The sequence below is a fragment of the Rosa rugosa genome, chromosome 4 (assembly GCF_958449725.1).
Source record: "Rosa rugosa chromosome 4, drRosRugo1.1, whole genome shotgun sequence".
NCBI classification, from domain to species: domain Eukaryota; kingdom Viridiplantae; phylum Streptophyta; class Magnoliopsida; order Rosales; family Rosaceae; genus Rosa; species Rosa rugosa.
Genome location: NC_084823.1, coordinates 24,961,862 through 24,985,992, shown reverse-complemented (window position 1 = coordinate 24,985,992; position 24,131 = coordinate 24,961,862). Strand labels below are relative to the sequence as shown.

At 38.8% G+C, this 24,131-nt stretch overlaps 2 long non-coding RNA genes across 2 annotated transcripts; one reads left to right on the top strand and one right to left on the bottom strand.

Moving 5' to 3' along the window:
* Positions 1–143: 143 nt before the first annotated feature.
* LOC133745838 (uncharacterized) lies at positions 144–2,060 on the bottom strand. Its single transcript, XR_009863812.1, has 4 exons — positions 1,890–2,060; positions 1,580–1,719; positions 1,004–1,067; positions 144–416 (listed from the first exon to the last, which is right to left on the bottom strand). It is a non-coding gene; the product is annotated as an uncharacterized LOC133745838 (long non-coding RNA).
* Positions 2,061–21,767: 19,707 nt separating this feature from the next.
* On the top strand, positions 21,768–22,512 carry LOC133707157 (uncharacterized). Its single transcript, XR_009844957.1, has 2 exons — positions 21,768–21,998; positions 22,154–22,512. It is a non-coding gene; the product is annotated as an uncharacterized LOC133707157 (long non-coding RNA).
* The last annotated feature ends 1,619 nt before the right edge of the window (positions 22,513–24,131 follow it).

Below are 24,131 nucleotides of genomic sequence, written 5' to 3'. Positions count from 1 at the left end.
CCTGTTTTTGACAGAACCCGACCCAAGTTTCACCCCGAAACCCGGCCTCGAGCCTGCGGGGTCCACGTTAGGTGAAATCCTACCGAAAAATCGGCAGAACCTCCCTTAAAATGGACTACCCAAGAGTTTACAAAACCTGGACATGCTTTAAACTAACTCACACTCATAGATACATTCCAATATTTACATTCCAAGCGTATATATTACATTCAGGAAGTACGAATTCCACGTTAACCTCCATAAGATAACATATTCTCAAGCATTAACACTCTCTAAATTTAAAAGGGTTATCAGAGCAATTCTACATAACTAAGCCGATATCATACAAGGTAGGTTAAGTAATAACCTACGAACAAAACGGAAGCGCTGATTTCCAAGCCTCTAGTTCCTGGGCGCGATCTCGGCCAATCTGAAATCTGGGCATTTGAAAACGAAGGGCTCATGGGAAAACATTTAAAAACCGTTAGAGTGAGTGGACAAAACTGAAACAAGTTATGAAACAATTAATTGAATGCTTCCCCATTTCTCTTGTTAACAAAACCAACATGCAGCGAGATTTCACAATGTTTCCAACCCATTCCTTTTCAAGAAAAACTCATTCGATGACTAGAAATGACTGCTGTCTAGTCATCTCATGCCATCTGAGAGGGACTGCCACCCAGATGACGCATCGGTAGGGACTGCCAACCGGAATAGGAGGCGGTGGATAGAAGGGACTGCCAACTAACCATCTCATGCCATCTGGTAGGGACTGCCACCCAGATGACGCATCGGAAGGGACTGCCAACCGGAATATAGTCTGGAAGGGACTGCCAACCAGACTATTACCTAGAAGGGACTGCCAACTAGGTAATATACGCATGCGCCAAAGATAACCTCCTTGTCAACTGTTTTCTTTAAATTCTCCTCTTTTCACAAAGATCACAATTACTCAAATAGTATACAAATAAAAACTTAATACCATGCTGCATGCATTATTTAAATAAAATAAAAGTCCACTCACGGTGAGTCTCGCAGCTAACCCTGCTGCCTGCCCGTGTCCTCCTCGCTCGAGGGATCAGTACGTCCTGTAGCATAAGGACAGGATATAATTTAACCTCGATAAAAAATTAATCTAAAAGTCAAAGCTTAATCCTTTGGATATTAATACTCATTACTTAAAAGAAATTCCCTCTAACAACCAATTCTTCAATTTAGGATGCAACTCTCGAATTTCGGAATTCCTTACAATTTCAATTTCTTAACTAAAACTAACCACCAATTTATAAATAATTCTCTTTTCAAAATCTCCAAATTCTTTCTCCAATTTCTCCACCAACAATTTGCCAACAAGGTTACAACAAAACATTTTCTTCCAAATTTCCAATTTCTCTTTTGACATTCGAAACCCATTTTACTTCTCCAACCTCTCCACAATCTCAACTCATTACTAAAAATATGACAACAAGTTCTCAACCCAAGATTAAAATCTTAACACCCTTAGAACCACATCCAACATCAAAACTCCAAGGAAACTCACTATCCAAACAACCTTAAATCTAACACAAAATTCATAGATTAAATCTAATAGTTTCTATACCTGCAACAACAACCAAATTCAAGTAGAAATGTCCGGAAAAAAAAAAATCAAACAAGAACCCAAGAATTCGACAGTTACTGTTCACGGTACTGTTCACAGTCTCAAACACCTTCAAATCTTCCTCCACCGATCAAAACGAGCTGCAACAAGGTTAGGAACACGTTCAGCACCTCACCAACAACCAAAACCCTCAAAGAATCCGGCCGGAAACCGCCGGAAATCGGAGATCAAAGTAAAACCCGATTTTCCCATTTCTGGAAATTCCTCTTCAAATCTCAAGAACCAAAGCTACCCAAGGTGAAAAACTTACATAACTAGGTAGAGAAGGAGGAGAGGATCACGCCATGCCAAGCGGTTCGTCTTGGGGTGGCCGGACGGCGACGAAATCGCCGGAAAACCAGAAATGACGCAAAGGAGAAGAAAGGAGGAGGGGAAGGTCGGGTCTATCCTTCCGTGGGCAGCTTTGACTTCTCTCTCCTCTATCCCAAAATAAAAACTTATTTAAAAACCTTTACCAAGAATAGTAGTTTCCATTTTGGTAATAACTTTCCCGTAGAAAATCCGATTTAAACAAACTACGTGTCCACGAACTCGATTTTTCGTATACTACGGCATTCTCAAGGAAATTTCCTAATTTACCGGACTAAAGAAAAAGTCACTCTTCGATCAATAATGGTAAAATGTAACTAGTAAAAATTCCAAGGTACGGGGCATTACAGTTTTCCCAAAACAACCCATTCTTTTCCCAAAAGAAACAACTCGAGTCACCCCGTGACTGAAATCATATCAATTGAAAACTCTGACAATTCAATATGATAAACAAGTCCTCCCCGGACATTTAAAAGAAAGAATTCCCGAAACTCCATTTTAAAACACATTCCCAAATCAACACAAGTCACCCCGTAACTAAATCATAATAATTGAAACTCTGACAATTAAATATGATAAACAAGTCCTCCCAGGACATTTAAAAGAAAGAATCCCCGAAACTCCCTTTTAAAACACATTCTCAAATCAACACAAGTCACCCCGTGACTAAATCATAATAATTGAAACTCTGACAATTAAATATGATAAACAAGTCCTCCCAGGACATTTAAAAGAAAGAATCCCCGAAACTCCCTTTTAAAACACATTCCCAAATCAACACAAGTCACCCCGTGACTAAATCATAATAATTGAAACTCTGACAATCAAATATGATAAACAAGTCCTCCCAGGACATTTAAAAGAAAGAATCCCCGAAACTCCCTTTTAAAATAAGTACTCATGAGCATCAGATAGCTCCCTGCTACTCCCCATGATGTACCATGGCAACAGACTAGAGCTCTAACTGATCGTATCCACTCACCCGGCCAAAGGTGTGGAGTCCCGATATATATATGCCTGAGGTCACTCCCAGCAACCCCGAATCCTCAGACCTCCCCGGTCGTCAGATCAAAACCTTTCAAAACGGTCACTCAGGACCCAAAAGTTACTCAACTCACACAAAAGGAGATGTCACCCCATGACCTCCAATCATCAGACCTCCCCGGTCGTCAGATCAAAACGTTAAATCACACCAAAAGGAGAAATCACAACCTGTGACTCTCAAATCTTCTGACCCCCAGTCGTTAGATCAAAACATTCAAATCACATCAAAGCAACTCACACCAAATCTTGACATTTTCAAACAATAAAAATTTCCAATTCCTAAAACAATGTTTCCGAAAAGTCAAGCATCAAAACAATAGAATGAAACCCATCAATATCTATTGCTTAATTCACCACCATCCCACAAGAATATACATATTTCACGTAAATATATATATACGTAGTTATCCGCTCAGGAATGCCTACTAATACCAACTATAGTTTGCAGTTAACTAAATAACGTTCCAACCACAAGTCGATCGGACACTCGGATCCTCACGGATCGAATAAATCAACAGGTATGAAACCGTAAAAATCATAACAATTCCATACGAACTCCAAAATATGCGTATTATATATCAAAACGCTCGTATCGACGAGCAGAAGACATATAATACCAGAAACAGTCTCATACATGGTCGGAACACCGCCGGAACGCCACCACAGGCAGTGGCGCACCGCCGCCGGCCAAAACTCAATATTTCACAAAACTTCCAACATCAAAAAGCTTTATCTAAGCATGCTTGTGAATTCTCATAACTAGCTCGAAGTCAGAAAACAAGCATAAAGGATCGAAAACTACCTCACAAGCCGTGAACAGTAATCCAATCTGAGTTGAACCAATTTCCACGTAAATCGATCCAAAAAAACACCATAGATCGACTCAGACGACCCCCACGAAGGCAAGGAAGGAAACTTGAAGTCGTGCCGTCGCCGAAGCTATGATTTCCGGTCGGGTCGAAAAACACCAATCTACACTGCCTTGCTGCGCCGTACACGGTGGATATCGCCGCTAGAGAACACCACAGGGAGGAGCGCACGAAGGAGGCGAACCGATCTGGGCTCGTCTGGTGGTCTGCCGTCGCCGGAGCTCGCCGGAAAATCCGGGTCGGATCACCTGGTTCGGGTCGGGTCGAGCGCGGGTGATGAGAGAGAACAGAGGATTTCTGGTTTCCGGAAAAGGAAAATGCAAAAATGGAAAAAGTGACTTTCCCGAAATGGAAACCTCTATTTATAGAACTTTCCCAAAACTTCAAATGCTCATAACTTTCTCATACAAACTCTGATTCTCGCGTTCCACACACTATGCCAATAACCTCATCAGACGACAGACATGTTGGTTTCTGTCGTCTGATATATTTTAACGACAGACAGTGTAAAAACTGTCGTCTGAATATGCAACATACCATACAAAGTTGGTCTTGAGAATTAAGTTTGTTTTCAAACAACAGTTATCTGTCGTCTCGTCAAAGGAGATAAATTGATTTCGTTTTGGGTCGTAGCTTCTTTTTTTTGTTTGTATTCAGACGACAGATATATGTTGTGTCGTCAAAGGAGTAAATTGGCTTTGGATTTTTTTGTCCTGTTTTTTTTTTGGCACAACATGAAGGGATTTAGTTTGGAACACTTAATGAGATTCTCTCCCCGACTTTATGAAAACTAAAACCTAAAGCGCTAGAGAGCAAACTTTTCCCTCGCAACGCTCTCATAGCTGAAACCATTCCAACTCATGAAAATCCAAATTTCTTGCCAAATCGAAACACCCTAATCGAACCCAGATCGAAGAACCTCATACTCCGTCTATTCCCCATCTCTCTTCGACAGACGAAGAAATCCTCATTCCACATCTGAGTCTTTGTTTCAAACCTAAATCGCGAAATCTCCAAACCTCATTGCAAATTTCATGGGTCTCAATCAGTAGCTCTTTATCTATGCTGGTAAGCCCTTAGATTCACTGTTCAGCTATTTAGGGTTTTTGTTGGATTGGGGATTTACGGGCTTGAAAATGAAATTTCCTTTCAATCTTGAATTTTTTTTTCTGGGTTTTAATCGAATTGGGGATGCGAGGTTATAAGTGTTAGGGTTTTTGTTGAAGTTGAATGACAAATAGCATAATGTTGTTGTTTCAGTACTGGCCTGGGTTAACTGGAAAGCATTTGCCAATCTGAATTGACAGTCGTTGAATTCCGAAGGTAAAGCTCTGCTCTTTTTCTTCACTACTCCTTCACTTTCTCCAATTAAAGTTATAGAATTTGGTCTCTTTCTTGACAACATTTAACTGTAACCAAACCTGGAATTGTGATTGTATGTGGGCATTGACCCAATTATAGTTTGGGTTCCATGTGGGCAGTTGCTGTTTACTGTGTTATGTCATTATCGAAATATGCTTTACATTTCTATTTGTCATCTTGGCTCTTACATTGGCTCTTATGTTTGATGTTCGGCTATTCCCTATTGAAGTTTTGAAAAGTCAACTATGGGTTTGTGTATTTTGTATGAACTGTAAGTATTGGATTGTCATAATCATGTGAACTGCAAGTATTTTGTCTCAAAATCTGATGGTAACCATTTCCATGTGGACGTGTAAATTAGGGACCTTGTGGTTATGGTTTTTCACCTTTGCTATTGATCTGATGCTGAATACATAATGAAACTCTTAACACGTCAAACAAATTGACACTGTCTTATGATTTGCAGAGTTGAAAAATCGGTGACATCATGAATTAAGCAAGTCTGGAAGTGGTGGAAACAAGTTGTGGTGTTTGAGTTGGCTTTGACTTAAATCAATTTATGGTGAGTTCCATGATCATTACAAGTTTTTTTTTTTTTTTTTTCATTTTTCCTGTGCTGGACTACAAATGAGCAATGTCGAATTATTACATGGCTGGTATTAAGTATGAATTGTATGATGATGTAAAACTAGAAAGATTTATACTATGTTAAATGCCCCTGTTATCGTATCGCTTGATGAAGTGCTAAATGTACATGAAGTAGCTAATTGCTTTATTGTATTGCTTGATTTCAGATGTGCATAAATGTACATGTTTGTGTGCACTAGCTAGTTTATGTAGCATGATCCTAGCTAGGTCTAATGTTAATATTGTAATTGATACATTTGTTTGTCTATATAAGATGGATAAGTCATGGATGAAGGCTGATAGAAGATCACTACAGTTTCAGTTAGGACTTGAAGAATTTCTGAAATTTGCATCGGATAATGCAAGGGACATAAATAAAATATGTTGCCCTTGCTTGAAGTGCCATAACACTGATTTTGGTGGTATAGGGCTGATTAAGGACCATATATTTTTTAACGGTCTTGATGTTAGTTATAAGCATTGGAAGTGGCATGGAGAACCATCTGCTTCTGCCTTGCATGCTCTTAGAGGGGATTCTGAAACAGTCGAAATGCATCCTGATTTAGGCATACAAGCAGAAGTTGTAGGGTTAGAGGGTAGTGAGGATGAGGAGATTTCGGAAGACTCGAATGAGTTTATGTAGTTTGTAGAAGATGGAGATAAGCCTCTATATCCTGGTTGTACCAAGATAACCAAGTTGAATGGTTTGATACAAACATTCAATCTGAAAGCAAAGCACGGCATGACTGATGCATGCTATTCAGATATGTTAATTATGATTGGCCTCTTGCTTCCAGAAGGAAATGACTTACCAGGGTCTACTTATGAGGCTAAAAGAACACTTTCCGCATTGGGGATGGGGTATGAAAAGATTCATGCTTGTCCAAATGACTGCATCTTGTACAGATTGAAGCATGCTGATCCGACCAGTTGTCCAACTTGTGGTGAATCAAGGTGGAAACTTGGAAAGGACAAATCTGAGAAAGAAGGGGTTCCGGTGAAGGTATTACTTCCCTCCGATCCCAAGGTTCAAACGGATGTTCCAATCGACAGTGTCAGCTAAGGAGCTAACTTGGCATGCCAATGATCGAAAGAAAGATGGAATGATGAGGCATCCAGCCGATTCCCCAACTTGGAAAATGATTGACACAAAATGGCCAGACTTTGGTCTAGAAAATAGGAACCTTAGATTAGCGCTTTCATCAGACGGGTTTAATCCACATAGTTCTCTAAGTAGCAAATACTCATGTTGGCCTGTTATACTTATCACCTATAACCTTCCTCCATGGTTATGCATGAAGAGGAAGTACATGATGTTGACTATGTTAATTTCTGGACCCAAACAGCCCGGAAATGACATCGACGTCTATCTACAGCCATTAGTGGATGATTTGAAAGTGTTGTGGGATGGGGTTGAGAGAGTATATGATGCTGTAAGAGGAGAGTATTTTAAACTGAAGGCGATACTATTATGGACAATTAACGATTTTCCCGCGTATGGGAATTTATCAGGAAGCATTGTGAAAGGATACAATGCTTGTCCAATATGTGTTGATCAGACAAGACCCTATAGGTTGAAGTACTCTAAAAAAATGGCATTCATGAGGCATCGACGATGGCTGCCACGACATCATCCTTATAGAAAGCAAGCTGCTGCTTTCGACAACACCATAGAGGAGGGTGAAGCTCCTACACCATTAACTAGAGAGGAGGTGTTGACCAGAGTTCAAGGTCTAAATCGACCATTTGGCAAGAAAAACCCTCCTCCCCCTTATAAGGGTCTTGAAGATGAAAACAGACCTTGCTGGAAAAAAGGTCTGTTTTCTTCGAACTTGATTACTGGGAACATCTTCCGGTAAGACATAATCTTGATGTGATGCACATTGAGAAGAATTGTTGTGATGCTATTCTTGGTACGCTATTGAACATTTCTGGGAAGACTAAGGATGGGGCTGCTGCTCGTGTAGACATGGTCGAAATGGGTATACGGACTGATTTGAAGCCTACAACTGCTGCAAAAAGGGACAAGTTGCCTTTGGGTAGTTGGAACTTGTTCCTAGATGAGAGAAAGATTATCTGCAGTTCCTTTTTCAATATGACCGTTCCAGTTCGGTTTTCATCCAATGTACGAAATCTGGTGTCAATGGAGGATTTACGACTTGCTGGTCTTAAATCACATGATTGCCACACTATAATGCAACTTCTTCTCCCTGTTGAATTACGTTCAGTTTTGGAGAAACCAGTTAGGTACGCAATTATTCGGTTCTGCCTATTCTTCAAAGCAATATGCAGTAAAGTGATCGACGATTCAAAATTGCAACAAATGCAAGCAGACTTGGTCGATACAGTTTGCCTGCTTGAGAAGTTCTTTCCACCATCATTTTTTGACATAATGATTCACCTAACTGTCCATCTTGTTAGGGAAGTCGAGTTATGTGGTCCGGTATTTTTTAGATGGATGTACCCTTTTGAGAGGTACATGAAAGTGTTCAAAGGATATGTGAGAAATCGACAATTTCCTGAAGGGTGCATTGCAGAGTATTACATTGTAGAAGAGGCAGTTGAGTTTTGCTCGGAACGTATGCTTCCTAGAGAGGCTACCACTGTTGGGATCCCTTGGAGAACCAAACTTGGGCTCTTAAATGGCTGCAAGCCTTTATCAGGCGCCACCATCATTACTGTCGACAGAAAGCAGCTTGACATGGCCCACCTATGTGTATGCACGAACACTGAAGATGCAATCCCATATTTCAAGTAAGTAATAATTTTACTTATGTTTTGTTTTCGATCATTTGTACTATATCACCTTACGCGTGTTCAATTATGTTACTCATTTGCTTAGTTTTTCTTCCATTGCAGAGAGCATATGGAATTCCTAAAGTTGAGTTTTCCAAGGTTAAAAAAAAATAAGAAGTGGTTGAAGGACAAACAGAACCTTACCTTTGCTGGTTGGTTCAAGGAGAGGGTACATAACTTATCTTTGACCTCATTGCAGTAGTATAATGTCTATTCAATTTTGAGTTTCGAGTTCAATAAACTTGTGTGGTTCCATACTTTTGACATGTCAATTTATTTGTAGGTTGCAAATGAAATGAGATTTGCCGATAATGATGTTCCTGAAACCATTAGGTGGCTGGCTGGTGGACCAAAAATGGAGGTCCCTACATTTGGTGGTTACCATGTGAATGGGGTTGATTTTAACACTTCGGAGCGTGACAACAAATTAGCGGGGTTTTTTTGGTCGCTGATGCAATGCAAGTTGCTAGTGCAAGGGATAAAAACCCTAAAACTGATGATATGGACTTTTACGGCAGGATACAACAAATTTGGGAGGTGGACTACTACAAGTTTAGGATACCCGTCTTCATGTGTGATTGGGTGGAGTCAGCTAGGGGGGTTAAAGTAGACGAACTTGGGTTTACTTTGGTTAAACTTGATAGGGTAGGGCATTTAAATGATCCGTTTGTCTTAGCTACCCATGTGAAACAGATTTTCTACATACAAGACCCCCTTGATGATCAATGGTCAGTGGTAGTACGGTGCCCGAAAAGAGACTACCAAGGAGGGTGTAATGATGAAGAGCTGGAAGATATTGAACTGGAACAACACCCATTCATTCCTACAATGCCATCGATTGTGTAATAACCTCATTTTTATCAAAGCAAAAACATGATTGCCATTGCTTTACTTTAGTTGATTTCCGATGCTTTAATTTAGTTGATTGATAGTGCTTTACTTTAATTAATTATCGGTGCTTTACTTACATGATTAAGCATTGTATAATGCTGTTTGGCCTTGTTGAGTCGACTAAACTCAAAAACAATTCTCATTCTCATCCGAAAACACTCAAAGAAACAGAGCATTTTCTCCAAAGCTTGTTCTTGCTCCATAGACCATCAATCAACCTCAGACCACTTCCCATACCTTCACCTTGACCTTGCGCAGCTGCCAGTGGCAGCCTCGTACCGTAAGACGGCCAGCAGCGGCGGCGGAGGAGTCGGTTTCTGTTTGAGCTCGTTTTGGTTCAATCTCAATATCTTGAGCTACAGGTTACCATATCTCTTGATTCTTGTCTCATTGGATTCGCCTCAACCTTCTGAAGCCCCCAGAAGCAGCCTTGCACGGCGGCGCATCCCGTAGCAGCAACTACAAGTCAACCCCGCCAAGAACGAAACCGGAGCTATCGATCCAAATATCTCGAGCTACAGGACGTATTTTTGAGTGATTCTTGAACCAGTGAGCTCACCTTGAAGTTCTGAAAAACTCTCCAGAAGGAATCGAAGCGTTTCGTTGAAGTTTTTACGTCGAAACTCAAGCTCGCCGGATTCTGGAATTTTTCCGACCACCGAAGCTTTCGATCGGTATATCTCGAGCTACAGACCATATTTTTCTGTGATTCTTGAACCAGTGAGTTCTTCTTGAGTTTCTTAACAACTCTTAAGAAGGAATCGAAGCCTTAAATTGACGTTTTTACGTCGAATTGGAGCTCGCCGTTTTCTGCAGTTTCTCGCCGGTTTCTGGAAAATTTCGGCCACCTTCATACTGTTCAAGGTAATTTTCGACCCCTTCCGGTCATTTTCAGACTTCGTGCTAGTTATGAAAGTTGTTAAGCATGATGAGAGGAAGAAGAGCAGCCCGGCCCCGACACCATTGGTGGTGGTCGGCGGCGGCTCTGCCACTAACTCCGGCGGCCCTTTCCGGCCACCTCCGGGGATCAAAAATATGGTTTCTGTACATTTTCAGATTCTATATTTCAATACGATCATTTTGATATATTATACGCAATTTTTGGATATCATATGATTAAGTTATGAATTTTTACGTTTCGATCGATTTCGATCGTTTGATTCGTGATATGTGAAGTTAGGACCGTCAGATGGACTTGTAGTTTTGATATGATGATCTTATGACTGTCCCAGTGGCTTTGTGTGGTCATGGGCGAAGATCCGACCGTTGGATCTTCGTATAATTGAGAAATGGTGATTCGGAAGGCGATTCGTGAGAATCCGTCCGTCGGATTTTTGTATAAATTTGTGAAGATGTTAGTAAGGACGATTCAGGAAGATCCGACCGTTGGATCTTCGTGATGATTTTTGGAGGGTGATCCTAAAGGCGATCCGTGAGGATCCGACCGTTGGATCATCATTTAATTTCGATCCGACCGTTGGATTGTCGTTTGAGTATGTTTTTGAGTTATTGGCTAAAATAAGGTCATGTGTGATTAGGTGATTGACGGTCTCCCTTGGGTGAAAGATTTCGGTGTGTATTGTGTTGAATTGAAGACGCAGCGGGAATATCGAGGTGAGTAAACCTCACGTGGTTCATATTACGAACCCAATACAATTAATTGCTTTATTTTGTTGCAATCATATGAACTATAGTTGGTATTAATGGGCATTCCTGTGTGAATGTCTATCTATATATATATTATTTATGTGAAATAATATGTATTGTTGAAATTGTGAGATATTATGTACTGTTATGGTTGTGTTGAGTTTATTGTTGAAAAGCAACAATATTGTGAGAGGTATTAAATTTATTGTTGAGAAACAATAAATTGTTGATTTGTTGAGATATATTGATCTGTGGAGATCAATAGGTCACGGGGGTGACCATGGCATCTATTAGTGAACCACGCCCTTGTACCGGGTAGGTGGAAACTAATAGCATTAAATCGTGAACCACGCCCTCGCGCCGGGTAGGTGGAAACGATCAGTTAGAGCTCTAGTCTGTCTGCCAAATGTTGAGTGACCTTATGAGGGTAACGGGGAGTGACTCATAAGTGTATAATATTTATATATATATATATTTATATATATATGAGAGTGAGAAAGTGAAGTGGTTTTGTGGTGATCATTGTAATTGTGATGTTTCTACATTTCTATACTTGAGTTAAAGGAAATGTATTTTATTAAATCAACAGTTCATTCTTGTTTACTCATACGAGCTGTCAAAAGCTTACCGGGTTTTGTGTTGTTGCAATCCCGGTACACTATTCAAATTGTGTAGCGGGTACTACTACAGGTCAGGAAAATCAGGAAGGTGATCGAGCTGCGTAGAGTAGCTGCAAGTGTGTTATTCTGATTTTCTATTGTGAGGTGTGTTATGCTCATTTGAGCTTTACAATATTGCTTGTAAGAGTGAATTGTAATAATGAACTCGAAGTTTCGAGATTTGGATTTTGTAATTGTAATTATTCATGTTTCGGATTTGAATTTATTATTCAAAATTCGGGGCGTGACAGATTGAGACATTTGATGATGTAGTTGGTGATCTGCCTAGCTCCTATATTCGAGATGGCGATGAAGGAATATGGATTGAGAATGAGGATGGTCGACGTGTTTAATTATATAGGCTGATATTAGTATAGGCTGCTTTTCTTTGCTTTGATTTCTTGCTTTGTTAAGTAGGCTACAAGTTTAAGAATAACATACACAGACCACTTTCAACCATTTGTTTCTTGTTACACTATTGCTTTAGTTAATTTTTATTGATATTCTGTTTAACTATTAACTGCTTCTTGTTACACTATTGCTTCTTGTCATACTTCTTGTCTGTTTAACTGTTTAGAATAACATACACAGACCACTTTCAACCATTTAACATGTAGCTAACAACATGCATTTGGGTTATGTGTTTCAGATGATGTCGCCCTCTGCTGGATCATCAAGTTCTGCAAGAGCCATAGCTCTAAGGATTAAGGCTATGGCAATGAAACGATCGAGGACAAAACCAGCAACACCAATTCCGGCTATTGAAGGGGTTGAGACATCAACCAAAAAGGCTGCCAATCCCATATCTAAAACTACCAAAAAAGCATCCTCTCCCAAGAAGTCTAATACTACATCAACAGCTGCCTCTCCTAAGAAGGGTCGGACTACAAAAAAGGCTGCCTCCCCCAAGAAGGGTCGGACTACAAAAAAGGCTGCCTCCCCCAAGAAGTCTCGGACTAGCATGACTATAACTGCTAAGTCCAACAAAGCTGTGTCATCAACCAAGTCAACGAACAAGTCTGTTTCCAGTAAGACCAAGAAGTCTGAGGAGGATGATGATGAAAACAGAACTGGTGGATTGAAGTTGCTGAAGCGAGGAATGGTTACGATGAGCCGCATTACAAACAGGCTTATCCGAGGAAAGAGGCTCACTGTGAAGTTTAATGAAAAAGGAGAACCTGTTGGTAAGGCTGCAAAAGAAATGCAGTCTTACATTGGGGTGTTGGCACGTACGAAGATTCCTATCTCAATAAATGATTGGAGAGAAGTGGATCTAGATGAAAAGGAAAAGATATGGGAATCTATAAAGGTACTTACTGACCATATTTCAGCTTGATTAGTTTATATATATTCTACATGTTAATTAGCTTTGCATTACAGTAGCTTAGTTTATTGTACATGTATGTAGGATGCATTTGTGGTGCCTAAAGAGCTTAAAAAAATGGTGATTTCATCTGCTGCAACTAAATAGAGAGAGTTCAAGAGCAAGTTAACAAACGTGTACATCATCCCTTATATGGATGAACCAGAACTGTTAGAAAATCCTCCAGATGATTACCGAAGCATAACGAAGGATACTTGGCACCAGTTTGTTGCTGATAGGCTTTCAGCTACCTTCCAGGTTACTGATTTGATAAAATTCGTTGTGTTTTTTGGTTTCTGAAGGTGCTCTCTCTATGAATATTCATTGCAGTTTCTAATTTACTTATGTTATGGTTTGCAGGAAATACGTGAAGCCCAAATTGCAAAGCGAAAGGAGAATAAATATCCTCATCGTATGTCACGCAAAGGTTATGCAAATTTAATGGAAGAACTGGTTAGTTTTATATTTAGATGAGTCAACTAAATCTGAATACATATGTACAGAATATTAACTAATTCATTGTGTTTTCATTTGTCAAAGTCTGAAAGTGTCCCTTTACAAGAACTTGATAGAGCTACAATGTGGATCAAGGCTCGGCAAGATAGGAATGGCAACTTCAAACAACCTGAGGTAGAGAAGAAAGCCGAAAAAATTGTAAGTATGGACATCAAGTTCATATTAATTTATATATGCATGGATGTAATGCTATTGCAGCATTTAACGCGGATATTTTGAATCAGGAACATTTAAGGAAAAGGGAGGCTGAAGGGGAAATTGCCACATCTGGGTCTGATGATGTGCTCACTCTTGCATTGGGGAATCTGGAGCATAGAGGTAGGGTTAGAGGTGTTGGTGGCAATGTCAAGCCCGATTTATATTTCAACTTGCCAAAACGGCAAAAGATGACTTTTGAACAGAGGACTAGGTTATCGTTGAAGAAGCTACTAGAGGAGGAGAAGGAAGTTTTGTTAGCTAAGGAAAGAACTGCATGGGAGGAGGAGAGGGATAGAAAACTTGCTGAGGTGAGAGCTTATTGGACTGAGAGGATTGCGAAGCTAGAAGCGAAGGTCGATGGGAAGGAGCTGCCTGTTGAGTCCCCCAAACCTGTCACAGCAGTTAATGAGCTTGGTTCAGGACAAGGGAGTTGTTCTCGCCATGGGGAGAAGGCTGCGGAGAAGGCTACACATGATAATATTGAAGCTGAGTTGAAGGGTGTGAAGAAGAAGTTGGTTTTAAGAGATGAAGTGAGCATCGAGGTTGAAGAGGAAATTGTGCAGCCCAGTGATGAGAGGGTACGGTTAAACTCGATATTGGAAGAGGAGGTTAGAGAAGATGTCATTGTACTAGAGGCACCAGTACATGGTGAAGAGGTAAATATCGTGCTTGCCTAAATACTTGAACTTTGTAGGTATGCTGATATGGATTTTTGGATATAGAATTGTATGGATTTAATTTGTTTCATGTATAGGAACAATTAGGTGAGACAAAGTATAAACTGGCCATTGACACGGTGGAAAACATTGTGGCTATTGGAACTGTCATCAGTGTCGACCTTGAGACCAAACAGCAAACAATCCATGGTGTTCCACTTGGAGAGGAGAATTTGCGTGTCTCTATCACAGAAACTGTTGTTCCTGAAGCTTTGCTGCCATTTCCCATAAAAGATGAGATAGTGAAGGTCAAGGATGCCATTGGGACTTGTGTCGCTTGGCCGAGGAACCTTGTTATTGCCCCTGCACCTGGTGGGAAGGTAACTCAATTTCTTTGTGTTTACTTCTGCATATGTGATTATGGAATATAATCTAACTTATTTTTTACAACATTAGAAAAAACCAAAGCATAAAATTCCTAATAGGCCACAGAAAGATATGTTTGATGATAAGGAAGACTTGCAAATCCTGCCATCGAATCTCCCTGCACCTTTAAAGGACTTATGCATTTGGGCAAACATTGGATTGCGGAATGGGGCAACCATCCACGCCACTTTTGGACCAGAACTTTTTGGTCATCCACATAAAGCCTTTGTCTTTAGAAAGGACATCTATGCTATGACACACTTGTTGGAAATTTCAGGCAGCTGCATTGTTTTTTACATGAGGTAATGCAACACGTTAAAGTTACCTATTATTTGTCAGGTTTTGTGATTTTTCATTTGTGAAATCAGTTGAAATGTTGTGAAATGTCGATGTAGCTACCTTCAAGGTGTGTTGAAGAAGGCTAAGATGAATGACATGGTCGCCTTTGTCGACCCTGCTCACACGGGTGCAAGTGGATGTGGAAATCCAACCGAACGAGCTCGCTTAGTATCAAATCGGTTCATAAATGGGAAGTCTGGGCAGATTTATTTGGTCCCATATAATTCAGGGTGTGTAAATTGAATTACTATGCAGTATGTTGTGTTATATTACGTTTTGGTGAATGCTTTATATAAACTAGTTTAAACTTATAATGAGTTTTGTTTATGGCATATAGTGGTCATTGGACGTTGTCTGCTGTGAATCCAGCTGAAGAAACCATTCACTTCATGGATCCGTTAAAGAGGCGACTCATCGCTGGTGAATGGAAAACAATTCTGGACAAGTGAGTTAACTGATTTTTCACTGTATAAGTCGATAACTAGGAGTTGTTTGTGCATTATATATGCTGATGGTCTACTATTGATTTCCAAGCTCCATTAAAATCTACAATGCACACAAGAATAAGAAAGGGAGGAAAACCATTCAATGGAAAAATCTTGCTGTAAGTTAATTGCCTTTTTTGGGTCTTATCACCTAAGGTTTTATACTCTTAAGTGCTTCTGATATGGTATGGTGTATTTTTTTTTCAGGGCATTCCGGAGCAGAAAGATAGTAAGACTTGTGGGTATTGGATCATGCGCTACATGAAGGAGATAGTGGAAGATAAGAATTTGGAGTTTGCAGCTAAAGTATGTGTTTTTGATACCATATTTGGTCTCTTTCATGGTTTCAGTATGACTTTTTTATCATTGGGATATAAGATAGTGATTTGATTTGGGTCTTGGTTTTTGTTTTTTGCAGTGGGAAAGAAGGACAAATCTTATTTACACAGAAAAGGACATTGATCAAGTTCGGGTAGAATGGGCGAAGCATGTTATCATGTTTCCAGATATGTAGTGTGTGTGCTAGGAGGTTTGTCGTACATGAATAGTTAGGGTCTGTTTTTGTGCATATTGACATCAGTATGCCTATATAGCTAGATATTGGAGGGTTTTTGCCTAACCAAATGATCGGCTTTTGCTATTATCGATCATTTTAACCTTAGCAGCTGATTAGTCACTTTTAGCCTCCATGGATTTTAATCTGTTGATTATTTTCAACAGTTGATGTACATTGGTGGAATATGGAAATGGTAGTACATGATTTGCAGTGGATATGTTAGTGATTTCCAGATATTTGATGAATATATGGTACCATTTTCTAAATGAATGGTATTGGTATATATTGTGGTTTATGTATATTTCCAGGTTCTGGTATGGCACATTGAAGCCAAATTCTGTGGTTTTAAACCAAATCACACAATATAAAAATGTTGAACAATTGAACGTCCAACAACAGAATTCAAGCAAAATACTGTTGTCTGAAACAAGAAGATTCAACAGACAAAAATAAATTTCTATAGTCTTAGTCTCATTCCCACGACAGAATATTGTGATGTATGATACTTTCTCACAACAGACGTAACAATCAAACATCAACTATCTCCATATTCAGACGACATATAAATGTCTTTTTAAACAATATCAAACAATAGAATGTTATCAATGACTGTGGTTTGAAAGAAGTACACACATCAGAAATAACAAAGAGATTTCAAGCATCCACACAATCAGAGGACAATTAAAAGTCCTTTTAGAATAAGAGACACAATAGATAAATGAAAGAAAATGTTGTGTCAATGAAGTTCACACAACAGATTTTGAAAATAAACTTCTAAATTCTACACATTCAGTCGACACTTTATTGTTGTCTCATATTTTTTAATACAATAGAAAATTATTAAAGTCTGTTGCTAAAGTTAAACAACAACAACATTTGACTGTCGTCTGATATCATATTTAACCACATATACTACCCGTTTGTGCATATCTGAGCAACATTCAGACGACAGATATATTTTTGGTGACTGTCGTCTGAGTCACCTTCTGACGTCGGGCATTGACTGTCGTCTGAACACCAATCAGATATCAGCTTAATAGACAACAGATTTTCTTCATATCAGACGACAGTCAAAGTCTGTCGTCTGATGAGGTTATTGGCATAGTGACATGTCCACGAACTCGTATCGACGCGCTGTACGACTTTCGTGAAGGAAGTTTTTAGAGAATCTCAACGTATCAAAATTCAACCTTAGCAACCCCCCTAAAGTCATACTTTTCGAATAAAAATTCATCCGAAACACTTCCGCTCCATCCACGAGCCACAAAATCATCCAATAACCACAAATTAGATTCCGGAAAATCCTCGGAAAATAAATACGAATTTCCGGGGCATCACATGGACACCCACGCATCCTGAAGTTATTGCATTACCGCGTTTAAGCCATTGATGCCATCATGAAAGACAAGATCTTCTCAGGCATTCGCTCCTAGAGTACCGCTGCCACCACCTCCATGAACTTCTTTGCTTCGATAATGAACTCTTTCTAAAAAAGAGACAAAAATTTGGAGTTATCTACTGTACTGAATTTTATAAACCAACTCCGCTTTAAATTTTCTTTTCTACAAGTGTTGGAAAGGTTGTTCATGTAATTACACCACTAATGGACTTTGTTGTTCAGAAACGAGCTTCAAAGTCTGGATCTCAGGTACTTTATAGCCTTATAAATTTGGAGAATAAATTTTTTTTTCAGAAAAAGTTATGTACCTTTTGAGTACAACGTTTTTTTTTTTTTTTTTTTTTTATTATTTTTTTTTTTTTATGACTGTGTAATACTGTTAAAAAATATTAACTTAAGTTGGATTAGGTGATCAAGATGGTTGTGGAACCGCGGATTACTGTGATTCTGTTGCCACCTGTTCTTATTATCTGCTTCTCAACCTATGCAGTTGTTCTTTGATTCTTCATAATGTATGACTAATATACATACATATATGTTGTTTAAAAATTACACTTCTGGGTACTCTACAGGTCAATTATATACTCGTTGCGACAAATACTTGAATAACATCATGGACATAAATTATAAAATTGAAATCTTAAAGAGCTTAGAGGCATAATTTTTGTCTTGGAATGGTTGATGCTTTTAGAAGTAATGGAGATATAGAAGAGGAATCAAATGCGAAGAGTTAAATATTAGGGTCAATGGAAACAATCAAGGTCCAAAGAATACAAGTATTGATTGTGGTGAGAATTTGAAAGAAATGGTAGAAAGTATGAGATAAATATAAAGTTTGTTAATTGAACTTCAGGAGATGTTTGTTTCAATACTTTTCTACTTCTTTCACTAATATTCTAGTAAATTTTGTTGCATAATACGTTTATATAGTTTATGGTAAGTATAGTATACACTACAATCATTGTTACACATAAAGTTTTAGTGATTGAAATTAAGCCAAGTATAACTTAATTGTTGTATAACATGTGTGGTAAGTTTAGGAAATTGGATGTTATGTAGTGCTAAGTTTTGTATTAGGTGAGTGTGTTTATGTATTAAAATTTTCTTACAAGTGGTATAGTTTTCAAATATAGAGTTAAGGCTTAGAGTTCACTTGTTAAACCTTTTGTGCATCTAATTGCAGATACTGAGACAGTAATTTTAGTTGATTGCAAGACTTCTCTGAAATGTCTGTATGTACAAGAAATTTTGAGTGTAATAAATATCCAGAAAACCTCAGAATATTTTGCCCCCATTTGAATTGTGATAAGATCACGTATAGAAATTCCAACAAAGTTAGACATTTTTGGCTAAAAATATGATTAGTGTTTTAGGGAATCAAAAATTAGGAGAGCATATATGATCTGTACTTTCATTGATAATAAGGACCTCTTTATATAGAGAATTACAAGCAAAGAATCTGCGTCAAGGAAATTGAATTGTACAATGATTAGAATATCTCTGCAGATATCTGTAAGACTACTCCTATTACAACTTGAACAAGTAACTAGAGTTTGGCACATACACACAAACTAGGTGTCCTTATTGTTGTAATGGTTTTGGTTGATTCTTCTTAATGTTGTAATGGTTTTGATAATGCTTATATTTTATGTAAGCTCCAATAAACATCATTTCCGTCGGGGAGCGACAAATGTTATCAAGGATGTTGATGGCTTACCAGTTGCTGGTGAAGGAAAACATCTAAAGAAAGGCTATGGCTCCCATGAGGTACTCGGACTTTTTTGTTTGCATGTATAACTTGCGTATTGATATCTTATTTCTAGCTATCGTACTCTAATCAGTATTGTGTGCACTTGCAGAAACAAGTGTGGGTTTAGAAGTCAAGTTCTGGTTCTTAAGACTTTCGTAAGCTATTTGAATATTGTTTTGTATTTTTTATTTTTTATTATTTTTATTACGGTTTTCTGATGCAACAGTTACCAATCATGGATTCACAACCCTTATGTATGTTGATTCACTTGAGAAGTTAATTACTGAAATCAACTATTTATTTATTCTATCTGTTTCTTACTTTGCAGTATAATTTTTAGCTACTTGAACCTTTGGAGCAACCTAGGAAGAATAACTATTTGAAGCGAAGTTGTAGCATTGAAAGTTACTTTTGGAAAACCATACTCAAGTGACGGAGATGTCGGTATATTAATAATATATTATTAATTGATGGCTTGATCAATCTTCTATTTACATGGTTGGAAAGATGATCCTTAGATTGTTATAGTGTTGCAACCTGAAAAAAAAAGAAGAATTGAACATGTCATAGCTAAAAAAGTAGCACAACCTTCTTTATCTAAAACTTAAAGCTCATAAAGGCATAAATAGATGCAATAAAAAGAAATAATTAATACTAAACTCCTATAGAAGTCATCTTTACTACATAGAAACTTCACAACTAGACCTACAATTATAGCTACTTGAAGTATCCCCATGAAATTTTTTTTTTGATGGAAATGTAATAGGGACTCAACAAAGCATTTTAGATTTCAAAAGTTAGGCAAAAAAGATGGATATGCATAACCCAATGAGATCAGCTCTGAGCTTTCTAATACCCAAGTTAACTCAAATATGCTACTACTTTACTTTTTTTAAGCTCATCCTACAATCATTTTACTTAATATTGATAAGATGTTTATGATATATGATACTGCCAGGAGGGTTTGGTGACCACCACAAAAGAAACAAAGAAAAATAACATAAGCCATTTAGGATCACATTAGTCGGTAACAACTTTTTAAAGTGACATGTCCGATCATATTCCATTTCATCATTACGATGAGATATGAAAATCAGCACTAAAGCACTTAGCTGCAAATAATCAGAGCATCTTGCACTATTTGAACACCATTACTTAGATGAGATTTTAAATTTATTTACGAGAGTAACCAAAATTGGGAGAGTAAACATAATGCTAAGAACTGTAAAATATGTCAGGAATGAACTGCATTTACCATTCACCCTTCTTCCATAGCCCACTCCTGACATACCGCCACTCTCACACAGCCGCCACATCACACCAGCGTCAACCCAATATCAACTTTGATTCCGAGGAACACGACTTTTCCTACCAGTTAGAGCAGATTTTCTCTACTAAATCCGATAACCAGCAGATTACTCAGATCTCATGAGCAGATTTTCATAGATTTTATAGTCTCATCTCATTTTATAGCTCTAATAAGTTTTAGTTGCATTCTCCACTTCCATGTTTTGTGCTTAATTTACTCCTCTGTGATGCACATAACACCAGTTCTTTCTCTGTCTTTCTGATTTGTCAATGTTGAATTTTGATGTTTCTTATAACGACTTGCTACTGCTTTGACACAGGTGCTAAATATAGTCCTAGGGTAATTATTCTAAGTGTATCCAATCAGCCAAAAAAAGCTCAAGGAAGTCCTTGGTCACACTTCCAATCAAGTTCTTGCTGCAGCTGTTCTCGGTATTGTGGTCACTTGTGTTTGTTGCCAGAATAGCTCGGTTGCTGTTTGAACGAACTCATGATACGTTGCTGTTGTTTTTGATCACATTGAGTTGACACACCATTACAGCTTTGACATGTCTAGATTCTAGTCCTTAATGGAGATCGTACGCGAAATTATTTAACGATCTCGATGAGTGTCAAGATGCTCGAGGGAATTTTCAGAAATTTTCATAAAGTTAAATCATCAATCTAGGAGTTGGATAATAAAGTACACGACCCGACGAGTTCGTGGAAATTTTCGGGGAATTTTTCGACTAATCGAGCTATTTATAGCGATTTTTCAAAGTTATGGGATTTTAGAAAAATAAAAGAAAAACCAACTGTGCGATCGTGGCCATCCATCCAGCCACCGCTTCATCCCAGCCATCCATAATTCCACCGCTTGATCACAGCCATCCAAAACGCACTTGAAGGAGCCTATAAATAGGCATAGGATTGGATGAACGATAGAGAGAGATTGGAGTCTCTGACCTGTGACGCACCCGCGACCCGACCCGGCCGGCGCTCCACCGTCCGGCTACCTCAGGCCACCGCGAGGGCACCTTCTTCTTCGCCTCTTCGTCGCCGTCACGCAGGTGAGCTCAGATCGTCCATGCACCCGACGAGAAAGAAGAATCGACGGTGGGAATGTCCGACTGCTCCGGTGAGTTTCTGCAAATTCCGGCGAGCGATTTGGCTGTATGTGGTATGAAAATCGATCCTCTCGTCATACTCTACACTCTAGTGTAATTATATTTTCGATTAGATCAAGTTTTGACAAACTGGTTTCTGGGTTTGTTTCGGGTTCGACGTTGTGGGTGCCGCCGACGACTTCTCCGGCGCTTCTGGGCTTGGTTTCAGTTGTGACTACACTTGTAGAGAAGATATTGTGAAGCTTTCTGGGTTGTGGCACGAGAAATCATCAATTCATCACCAACCCAGTTTCGGCAGCAAGCTTTGGGAAACAAAGTTTTTGTTACAACACCAGAAACTAACAAAGGTAAACTAGAGAAGCAAACCTGGAATTGTGCGGTTTGATTTCGTGTGCAGAATGGGCTGTGTGTGTCTTGGTATGAATTGATTGAATTGTGAGTTGAAATTGAAATGGACCGGTTATGAGTTTGACATTGTTAAAGTTGTTTTATTCTGGGTGTTTGGATTTTATGCTTGAATTGAGAACTCAGTTTGGATGATCAATGTATGTTTTGGTATTGCAATTGTGGACTTGTTTACCGGTTAGAAAAGAAGTTGCACGAAAAGTAAAGAATTGATAATGGGTGTGAATGAGGGAAGAGATGTCAAGTTATGGCTCTGGGTGTCCTTAGTAGTTTGGACACACCTTGTGAGGGTAATAAGTAAAGAAATGAAAATAGTGCTTCATTTACTTCGACATAGTCGTAATTGGTCGTAATTTCAAGTAAATGTCCGGTAATTTGGGGTTTAATTATCGAACTTGTCGCTTAGGAGTTGCTGGGATTTCATAAACAGCCATCCAAATCAACCTCAACTTGTGATCCATCAAGATATTAACAATATCACCTTCATACAGTAATATTTTAAACTATATATATGTAGCCTCAGTACATTCATGACAAACTCAGAAACATAAAAAAGCATCAAACTTTAATCAATTTAGTAAAGCCAGCAAGGTATAGATTCAACTCAGCACACCAAATTTGGAGCGACAAGCTTCCCTATTCCCACAATAGACCCAACTATCACACAAACAAGGTCCATCAGTCCCAGATTCGGGTAGCATCCAATTCAAAGTCTCCGTCGTTTCGTGGGTGAGGCCAGATTCGCTTTATCATCCAATTCAACTTCTTTGCCTTCATGGAACATTTTGATTGTCTTGGTTTTCTTCCCTTGTGTTCACAAGCCCAGTACGAAAGAACTTTGCTTGCATTTTGACAATGAAGCCTTTTTTTTGTCTTATGCAGAGCTTAATTAAACTGTCCCCTTGATTTGCAACGCGCCCAGAACATTCATTCTTCTTTCTTTTTTTTGCTTTGTGCTTTTGTCAATTTCTGGAATTGCTTTGTTGACATTCACTATACTTGGATTAAAGTTTCATACAAGACTTATCTGCTTCAGCTTTTTATGCCGGCACCTCTCCGAAGCTTTCAAATTTGTTCTGTTTTTTTTTTTTTTTTTTTTTTGAACGTAAAAGACACTTACCCCAATTGTATTACAATGTACCAAAGGCTGCAGCTGACCGAACTCTTTTGTGCAGGTTTAAAACAGAACAGCAGCTAAAGTGTCAAAGCTCCAGAGTTTAAACTCAAGGGTGAGGATTTTGTTTATACTTTTTTTCTTGCACCTTTTGTTTGTGCTTTAGAAAGAGAACCTGGAGATTGGGACAAGCTTTTAGCTATATGGTTTAGGGGTTACCAGTGAGTGAATTGGTGCTTTGGAAAGGGAACATGGAATCCAGGAAAAGCTGTTTGGTGGAGCAGGGATAGCTATGGCCTTTTGTGGTGGAATTGTGTACTGGTTTGTGTTTGGTTTTGGTAACTTTCGTTTGTGGAATTGGTATAGTAACAAGGTAACCAGAAGTAACCATAGTAACCAAAGTATCCAGTAACCAAAGTAACCAGAGCAAAAGTAACCAGTAGCCAAAGTAACAAGTAACAATCCACAAGGGATTTCAATCTCCAGAGTAACCAGAGGGATCCACGAGGGATTTAAAAGGGAGAGCGAGGCCTTGAGTCACTAGCAAGTGACTTTGTGGGCAAAGAATCTCATCGGGTTTCACATGGTTTTGTCATCAGGGAAACCTACCTTGCAAAGGAGCATTGAACTGTTATATGTGGTTGCTACAATGCAAAGGCCTCCAGTA